The sequence below is a fragment of the Triticum urartu genome, chromosome 5A (assembly GCF_056163025.1).
Source record: "Triticum urartu cultivar PI428250 chromosome 5A, HENAU_Tu73, whole genome shotgun sequence".
Classification (NCBI taxonomy): domain Eukaryota; kingdom Viridiplantae; phylum Streptophyta; class Magnoliopsida; order Poales; family Poaceae; genus Triticum; species Triticum urartu.
Genome location: NC_141877.1, coordinates 593,684,409 through 593,694,286, shown reverse-complemented (window position 1 = coordinate 593,694,286; position 9,878 = coordinate 593,684,409).

Sequence of the window (9,878 nt, the reverse complement as noted above, 5' to 3'; positions counted from 1 at the left end):
ATACGCGAATGGAAACCAAACATGCACATAATAATATTTACATAAAAAGACCTCCGAGACGCCAGCATTCAACATAGTTTGGATACACCCCCAGTGGGTGGAACTGCGAAAACTTAACAAAGATTGTTCAAAAGACAACAAGCAGGAAAGATAAAGACGGCAGGTCAAGCTGGCGGAGCGGCCGACGAGCCGGACTGGTTGGCGGAGACGGTCGTGCCGGCTGAAGGAGCGGCCGGCTGGCGAACTTCGGCTTGGTCGCCGCCTCCCGCAGAGGGCGCGCTTCCACGCGCCTCGTTGCTGGAGGCACGGTCAGCCTGAGGTCGGCCGGTTGTTCCACCAGCCGGCTCGACGTCTTTGCCGTCCTCCTCTTCGTCATCCTCGCCCTCGTCGCTGGAGGCAATCTCCTCCGCCGAGTCCTCGCCCACCGCCGGGTTCAGCCCGAACCACTCCTCCGGCTGAGCAACGCCGTCATCATCGATTTTGGGTGCGAAAACGCTGATGTCGGTGCACTCGGTGATCGTCGAAGCTTGCTGGGCGATAGCCGGCCTCACCTCCTCCAGCTCCGCGTCGGCCTCCATCCGCCAAGTGCGCAGCTGGTCCAGGCTCAGCCCTGGGTACCAAGCCCGAACGAACTCCAACGCCCGCCCGGCTCCGAGGCGGGCCGCCGACGCCTTCCAAGCCTCAAAGCGACCAACTGCGACCTCCAGCCAGTCGGCAGTTCGGCTTGGGGTGCGGGGGATCGTCTCGCCGGGCCAGAGGGCGGCCAACACTTGCGCCCCGGCACGTTGGAGCCGGCGAAGCATCCGATGAGCCGGCTGCAACCGCGCCTGGACAGCCAGGAGCTGCTCCTCAAGTGTCCGGTTCGCATCCGGCGCGATGTTGGCCTCAATGCTTTGGGCGGCGAAGGCGGAGTAGCCGGGGAAGTAGTCTGCACCAAAAAACAAGCAGTAGCTCAAGATAAGCCAAAAACCCAAGCGGCAAGGGGCAGGAGAGGGGCGAGGAAGGCGGCTTACCGTCAATCAAATCCTCGATCCGGCCGAAGCCTTCATCCAGGGCTCGCCGGGTCTCAGACCAGCTCGCCGCCTCGGTCTCATACTCCGCCTTCAAGGCAGCTTCGCTATCCTGCGCCGCCTGCAGGGCCGCCTTGTGGCCCTCCACTTGGTCGGCCAGCTTCTTGGCTAGGCGATCCCGTTCCTGGACCAAGGTGGCGTACTCGGCCTCCTTGGTGTGAAGGGCGGCCTTCGCTTCGCCGAGCTCCTTCCTCAAGTCGGCGTTGGCCCCTGAAGACAGAGAAAAAGAAAAACCAATAAGGAAAGAGTCGTCAAGGAAGATCCGACCCGACTGCTCAGCAGTCGGCCCGAATCTCGGGGACTACACCCAGTGGGTGCGCTGACGCGCCCCCACAGGAGACAGACAAGATCGAGCACTTACTTCGGCTGTCGGCCAGGTCGTCGGTCCTCCGGCTCAACTCCCGAGCCTGGGAGTTGAAGGCGGCAGCACGAAGGTTGTGATATTCCTGAAAGTTCAGAAAAAAGCAAAGTAAGGTAGCCGTCGAGAAAGATCCGACCCGACTGGGCAGTAGTCGGCCCGAATCTCGGGGACTACACCTAGTGGGTGCGCTGACGCGCCCCCACGGAAGAAATTAAGAAAGCAAAGCAGCCAAGAACGAAGGACTCACCCGGATGGTGGCTCACGTCGACAAGAACTCCTGGGTGAACTGTTGTAGCAGGGCGGCCTGAGCTTGCAGCCGGCTCCGGACCCCTTGAGCCGCCACATTCAGCTCGCCAGTCCCCCCGCTGGGAGTCCACTCGGACGTGGCAGTGCTGGGCGCCTCCAGATCTTCCGCCGACTGGCCTGCGCCCGCGACTCGGCGCAACTCCGGCGGAGCGGGCGCCTCCCCCTGCGTACCGGCTCGTCGCCGTCTGCACCTCGAGGCCGGCTCTGTTCTCCGGCTCACCTCCAGTCGGCCCCTCTGGCGCCGCTGACGATTGGCCGCCTTGGCCCGCTCCGGTTGGCACTGCTGGCGGTGCTCTCCTCGCGAAGGCCACGGGGTCCTCCCCCCTCTCCATCAGCGGGGGGTCTTGGACGATCTCCTCCGCCAAGGGCAATGGGGTGTCGGGGGCTACGGCTCGGAGAGGAATGGCGAGCAGCGGAGCCTGGTTGAGCGAGCTTTCCGCCTCCGTCTTCGCGGTAGTCGCCTTCGTCTGGGCCTTGGCTGCCGCGTCGGCCTGCTCCCTCGCCGCCTGGGCGGCCGCCTTCTTTGCCGCCTCGCGCTCCTCCCGCGCTTCGCGGGCGTTCTGTTCTGTGGCCTCCCTGAGATCGTCGCGGGGGTCCACGCGGCGGGAGCTCGAAGACCCTCCAGCCGGCCCCACGACGGAGCCGCCCGGACCCCGCTCAAGGAAAGCGGCGCCCTGTCCAGCAAGCGAGGAAAGGTTAAGAAGAATATTCGAAGAGAAAGAGAATGATGAAGGGCATGCGACCAGGCAATCGGCGACTTACGCTGAAACCGCCTGAGGCTGCTTCACCGCCTTGCGGAAGCGGGCCGCCTTCGCGGCCGCCTTGTCTCGTTTTGTCGCCGCGGTGGAGGGCTTAGACTTCTTCGGCCGACTGCCAAAGAGGCCTGAAGCGGCCCGACGCTTCTGCGCGCCGCCGGCGGCCGGTACGATGGACGAGCCCGCGCCCTGATAGTCGGTCGCCGGCTGGCGACGCGGGGCGACTTCGGCTTCAGCATCGTCCGGCCAATCCTCGAAGCTCGCGGTGAACCTTGAGCCTCCGGGCTCGGCATTGTCCCCCACGACGGCGTCTTCCATGGCGGCCGTCCCCAAGTCCGGGTCATCAACGTCATCCACCGTACGGTCGGGGGCATACTGGCGTTCAATCCCTGCCGCCCCGGCCGGCGGCGGAAGAAGAGGGTTCTGCTCAAAAGAACTGACTGGTCAGAAGTCGGCCGTCATGAAGCCGGCTGACGACAAAAAGAAGATAGAGAGAGAAGCTTACCACGGGCGGAGGATTGGCGCGAGAATACGGCGCCTTGCCGTATTGCCAGTCCCCGGCGAGCTTGCAGTTGGCGATGTAATTAACCATGAGCGCCACCTCCGCATGGGGCATTTCCCATGTGCTCAGCCGGCTTGGGTCGAAGCGGCCGCTCATCTGACACATCATATGGGGCCGGCTTTGGAGAGGAAAAATCCGGCGCTCCACGAAGGCGGACACCAAGTCGACCCCGCGCAGGCCTTCCGACTGGATCATCACCCGAAGCCGGGAGACGGCGGCGTTCCCGGCCGGAGACAGTGACCGGGACCGGAAACCCCACGAGGGCTGCCTCCCAGCCGGCGCGCCGGCTACGTAAGCCGGCAGGTTGATGTAGTCTCCTTGCTCGGCGACGTTCCTCACGTAGAAGTACGATTTTTGCTAGACCTTCACCGACTGGATTAGGGGGATGGACGGGAACGGATTGTTCTCGCTCGCCCTCCTCATGGCTATGAAGGCCCCGCAGGGTGCGGGCACGCCGGCGACGACGGTGCCGAGTTTGCTCTGGAAGAACTCTCCCCAGAGCTCCAGCGTGGGGAGCAGCCCCAAGAAGCCTTCGCAGAGGGAGACGAAGGCCGACAGCAGCATCACCGCATTGGGCGTGAGGTGATGCGGCTGGAGGTTGTAGAACTCGAGGAAGGAGCGCATAAATCCGCTCGCCGGAAGGCCGAAGCCGCGCAAGCAGTGTGAGCGGAAGACAACCCGCTCGCCCTCCTCCGGCGCCGGCGAGATCTCCGTCTCCGGCGCCAGGCGGACCTGCACGAGGTTGGCGCCGGGCAGGCGCCGAGTCTGGCGGAGGAACTCCACATGGTCTTCGTGGACGTTGGAGCCGTCCCACGAGCTTGACAACGCCATAGGAGCGAGGCGATGTGGAGACGCGGCGGTACTGAGACGGGAGGCTGCGGCGGCAACAAGAGGAAGAAACGAGGATTAGGAGGGGCAGAGCGAGAGAGAGCGTGCGAACCTCTGTCGCTCTCCCTCCTCCCCCCACTTATAGGCTCGCGTGGCGGAGCCGAGGAGGCGCGGCGTGGGGAAGCGTGGGGATCGATCGTGCCCACTCCCCACGTCCCGCGATTATTGAGCCTTAACGGCGAAACAAAACTGCCTCGGGAAGGCGAGCGGCCCCTGTGGGCCACGGAAGATCCGCGCCCGGACCAAGGCTCGCGAGTGGCGGGCCCGGGCATGCGGCGGCGTCCCGTCGCGTGCGTGCGCTCGCAGGATCCCGCTGCCACGTGGCCGCGGGAGGGCCCGTGGTCAGCACGCAGGTCCCCCCCTCCTCCCGCCTACAAGACGCGGGGCTCTCTGAAGTCGGCATACGCCCGCAAAGCCGGCTTTTCAGGATGGGAAGCTGACCAAGCTCCTCGTCCCCTTGCTCGCCTCGGAGCTCGATCAGCTTTGGGGACTACTGTCGGAGTAAATAGCCATGGGTAACCTAGCCGGCTTCCCCTGGCCCTTCTGAAAAAATTACGAGCCCGCCCGGCTCTCAAGAATCCAAGACATGGGGCCGCCTTCCCCTTGCTGGCTGCCACCCAGGCCGGTTTTCGGAAGGCGGTCCGACTTTAGCCCTCATGAGAAGGCCGACTCCAAGAAGCCGGCCATGAGAAGGCCGACTCCAAGAAGCTGGCTCCCATGAAGCGGTCGAGACCGTACCCTCAAAGTTTGCACCCACCTAACGGCGGTGCGATGGGGCGTGGCTACAGTGAAGCCTGCCGCCCCCGAATCCCGGAGCACGCCTGGTACAGTGCGCCGTACGGAGTAGGCATGACCCGTCCGGCGCAGCACTGTTGCCATGTTGACTTTGGTGTCACCCACGACGGGCCGCCATCGTAGGCCCCTTTGAGCAGAGAGATGCCCGAAGGCGGCCACGCCTCCAACCAGTCGGCCCAAGACAGAGCCGGCTCCCCGCAGCCGGCTGGCCGCCTCCCTCGAAGGAGACGCCCTATTAAGGAGACAAGACGCGGTGAGGCTACAGCGATCGCCCGACGGGCGGCGGCATTGTAGCCGCACCTACCACGACGAAGCCCACGTCACCAAGATGAAGCCACAGTAACCAGCCGCCGACCGGGCCCTGGACAATGGGGCCTGCCTGTCGACCAAGGGGCCGGCAGCCGGCGGGACCCACCAGTCGGCGGGCCCCAGCAGCCGGCGCAGAAGCCGGCGAGTGCAGTCACAGACGGCTGGGCCCCGCGCCCAGACGATTACCATTGTACCCCTGGGGGGTAGGCCTATATAAACCCCCCGGGGCACCCATGCAAATGGTTCGACCCCCTACTAGTTCTAGACACCACACAAGGAGAAGAAGCAGGCTAGCCGTGCCCTTCTTCCTCCTCCCACCAAACAGCTCAAGGAGTGTTGTGTAGCTACTTGATTCATCTAGTGAACATGCGGAGACCCCGCAGAGCAGCAGTAGGGGTGTTATCTCCACGGAGAGCCCCGAAGCTGGGTAAGATCCGCCGGCGTGCATGTCTTCGCCTTATCCCGTTTCCAGGCACCGGCGATGTCTTACTGGCTCCCACAATGATAAGCCACCCGTTGGCATATGTCGCACCCACCACCCGACAGTCACCAAGGTAGAGTTCTGTAGAACTGTGTAGTTTGCTTGAGACCAAGAATATCCGTCCCTGCATATTACTGAGTCTCTTCCAAGAGTGCCTTTTCTAGTTAGTCTCCCCTCATACCGCGATTTAGGGAGACCTATCTTCTTAAGGCCAGGAATGAAGTCAACACAAAACCCGATAACATCCTCTGTTTGATGGCCCATGGAGATGCTTCCTTCTGGCCTAGCGCGGTTACGGACATATTTCTTTAGGACTCCCATGAACCTCTCAAAGGGGAACATATTGTGTAGAAATACGGGCCCCAGGATGACAATCTCGTCGACTAGATGAACTAGGACGTGTGTCATGATATTGAAGAAGGATGGTGGGAACACCAGCTCGAAACTGACAAGACATTGCGCCACATCACTCCTTAGCCTTAGTACGATTTCTGGATCGATCACCTTCTCAGAGATTGCATTGAGGAATGCACATAGCTTCACAATGGCTAATCGGGCGTTTTCCGATAGAAGCCCCCTCAATGCAACCGGAAGCAGTTGCATCATAATCACGTGGCAGTCATGAGACTTTATGTTCTGAAACTTTTTCTCTGGCATATTTATTATTTCCTTTATATTCGACAAGAAGCCAGTCGTGACCTTCATACTGAGCAGGCATTCAAAAAAGGTTTCTTTCTCTTCTTTCGTAAGAGCGTAGCTGGCAGGACCTTTATACTGCTTTGGAGGCATGCCGTCTTTTTTGTGCAAACGTCGCAGGTCCTCCCGTGCCTCAGGTGTATCTTTTGTCTTCCCATACACGCCCAAGAAGCCTAGCAGGTTCACGCAAAGGTTCTTCGTCACGTGCATCACGTTGATTGAGGAGCGGACCTCTAGGTCTTTCCAGTAGGGTAGGTCCCAAAATATAGATTTCTTCTTCCACATGGGTGCGTGTCCCTCAGCGTCATTCGGAACAGCTAGTCCACCGGAACCCTTTCCAAAGATTACGTAGTGTAAATCATTGACCATAGCAAGCACGTGATCACTGGTGCGCATGGCGGGCTTCTTCCGATGATCTACCTCGCCTTTGGAAATGCTTGCCTTTCTTTCGACATTGATGGTTGGTCGGAAGAAATCAACGATGGCCCAGGTACACATTCTTCCTGCATTTGTCCACGTATATACTTTCAGTGTCATCTAAACAGTGTGTGCATGCGTGGTATCCTTTGTTTGTCTGTCCTGAAAGGTTACCGAGAGCGGGCCAATCGTTGATGGTCACGAACAGCAACGCCTTAAGGTTAAATTCCTCCTGTCTGTGCTCATCCCACGTACGTACACCGTTTCCATTCCACAGCTGTAAAAGTTCTTCAACTAATGGCCTTAGGTACACATCAATTTCGTTGCCGGGTTGCTTAGGGCCTTGGATGAGAACTGGCATCATAATGAACTTCCGCTTCATGCACATCCAAGGAGGAAGGTTATACATACATAGAGTCACGGGCCAGGTGTTGTGATTGCTGCTCTGCTCCTCGAAAGGATTAATGCCATCCGCGCTTAAAGCAAACCATACATTCCTTGGATCCTTTGCAAACTCATCCCAGTACTTTCTCTCGATTTTTCTCCACTGCGACCCGTCAGCGGGTGCTCTCAACTTCCCATCTTTCTTTCGGTTCTCACTGTGCCATCGCATCAACTTGGCATGCTCTTCGTTTCTGAACAGACGTTTCAACCGTGGTATTATAGGAGCATACCACATCACCTTCGCAGGAACCCTCTTCCTGGGGGGCTCGCCGTCAACATCACCAGTGTCAACTCGTCTGATCTTATACCGCAATGTACCGCATACCGGGCATGCGTTCAGATCCTTGTATGCACCGCGGTAGAGGATGCAGTCATTAGGGCATAGCATGTATCTTCTCCACCTCCAATCCTAGAGGGCATACGACCTTCTTTGCTGCGTATGTACTGTCGGGCAATTCGTTATCCTTTGGAAGCTTCTTCTTCAATATTTTCAGTAGCTTCTCAAATCCTTTGTCAGCCACATCATTCTCTGCCTTCCACTGCAGCAATTCCAGTACGGTACCGAGCTTTGTGTTGCCATCTTCATAATTGGGGTATAACCCTTTTTTGTGATCCTCTAACATGCGATCGAACTTCAGCTTCTCCTTTTGACTTTCGCATTGCGTCCTTGCATCGACAATGACCCGGCGGAGATCATCATCATCGGGTACATCGTCTGGTTCCTCTTGATCTTCAGCAGCTTCACCCGTTGCAGTATCATTGGGCACATCGTCTGGTTCCTCTTGATCTTCACCAGCTCCCCCCGTTGCAGCATCACCGTATTCAGGGGGCACATAGTTGTCATCGTACTCTTCTTCTTCACCGTTTTCCATCATAACCCCCTATTTCTCCGTGCCTCGTCCAAACATTATAGTGTAGCAGGAAACCCTTGTAAAGCAGGTGGGAGTGAAGGATTTTTCGGTTAGAGTAAGACCTCGTATTCCCACATTCAGTGCATGGACAACACATAAAACCATTCTGCTTGTTTGCCTCAGCCGCATCGAGAAACTCATGCATGCCCTTAATGTACTCGCGGGTGTGTCTGTCACCGTACATCCATTGTTGGTTCATCTGCGTGCATTATATATAATTAAGTGTCCAAATTAATAGAAGTTCATCATCACATTAAAACCAAAGTGCATACATAGTTCTCATCTAACAACATATAGCTCTCCAGAGCATCTAATTAATTAAACCATACATTGAAACTATGTAAAACATTTCAATGCGAAAACAAATGCGATCATAATCGCAACCAAGGTAACAATTGATCCAACGGCATAATGATACCAAGCCTCGGTATGAATGGCATATTTTCTAATCTTTCTAATCTTCAAGCGCATTGTATCCATCTTGATCTTGTGATCATCGACGACATCCGCAACATGCAACTCCAATATCATCTTCTCCTCCTCAAATTTTTTTATTTTTTCCTTCAACAAATTGTTTTCTTCTTCAACTAAATTTAACCTCTCGACAATAGGGTCGGTTGGCATTTCCGATTCACATACATCCTACATAAATAAAATCTATGTCACGTTGGTCGGCATAATTTTCATAAACAATAAATGAATCAATAGTTATAAAGATAATATATATACCACATCCGAATCATAGACAGGACGAGGGCTGACGGGGGCGGATACCAAAACCATCGCACTATATAAGATGCAATAATAAAAGTAAGAAAATAATACAAGTATCTATGTAAACATACAAGTAAGAATATTTTTCTTTTCAGAAAGAAGATAAGAACAAGAGGCTCACCACGGTGGTGCCGGCGATGAGCTCGGCGTGGGTGATCGACGGCGGTGAAGACGGGGACGGGGCGTGACGGACCGCTAAACCTAGACAAATATTATGGAAAATGGAGCTTGGAGGTCGAGCTTGGAGAGGAGAAAGCTTAAGTAGTGTGGCTTGGGCATTCCATCGAACACCTTGTGTGCATAGGAGGTGAGCTAGAGCACCACCAAGCCCTCTCCCCCTCGGTCAGAGAAAAACAGAGCACTGGGGTGCTCTGCTCGCGAGCGAGGGGTATATATAGGCACCTCATTGATCCCGGTTGGTGACATAAGTCGGGACTAAAGGGAAGCATTTGGTCCCGGTTCAAGCCACCAACCGGGATCAATAGTGGTGGGCCAGGAGTTCAGCCCATTGGTCCCGGTTCATCCCACCAACCGGGACCAAAAGGTCCAGATGAATCGGGACCAATGGCCCACGTGGCCCGGCCGACCCCCTGGGCTCACGAACCAATGCCCACATTGGTCCCGATTCTGGACTGAACCAGGACTAATGGGCTGACTCGGCCTGGACCAAAGCCCTGTTTTCTACTAGTGAATACAGTATGCCCCAGTGTTGCTGCCACATGGGGCGCGACGCAATACAACGGGTGTTGTGATGCAACAGTTGGCGGCGGCCGCCGGTGCTGCGATGCAGCTCACTTGCCGGCCACGGGCTGCTGCTGCAAGGTACATGTGAAGGAGCAGCCGGGGGACGGCAAGCTGATGTGAGTGAACAGGCTGGCGATGCTGTCGAAGTACACACAGGTACACGGGATCCATAGGAGGACTACCGACCCGACTGATTTTCCCTGGAAATCAGTCTGATGACAATGTAGAAGCCCCCTAAGATAATTTGCGACAGTGCCAAGGTTTTTGACCCTAGCACCTATTTTCACGTCTTCATCACCGTTGCTAATCGATTCCTCTCACCTTCAACGTCCTCTGACGCTTACACGTGCCTATGGATACGGATG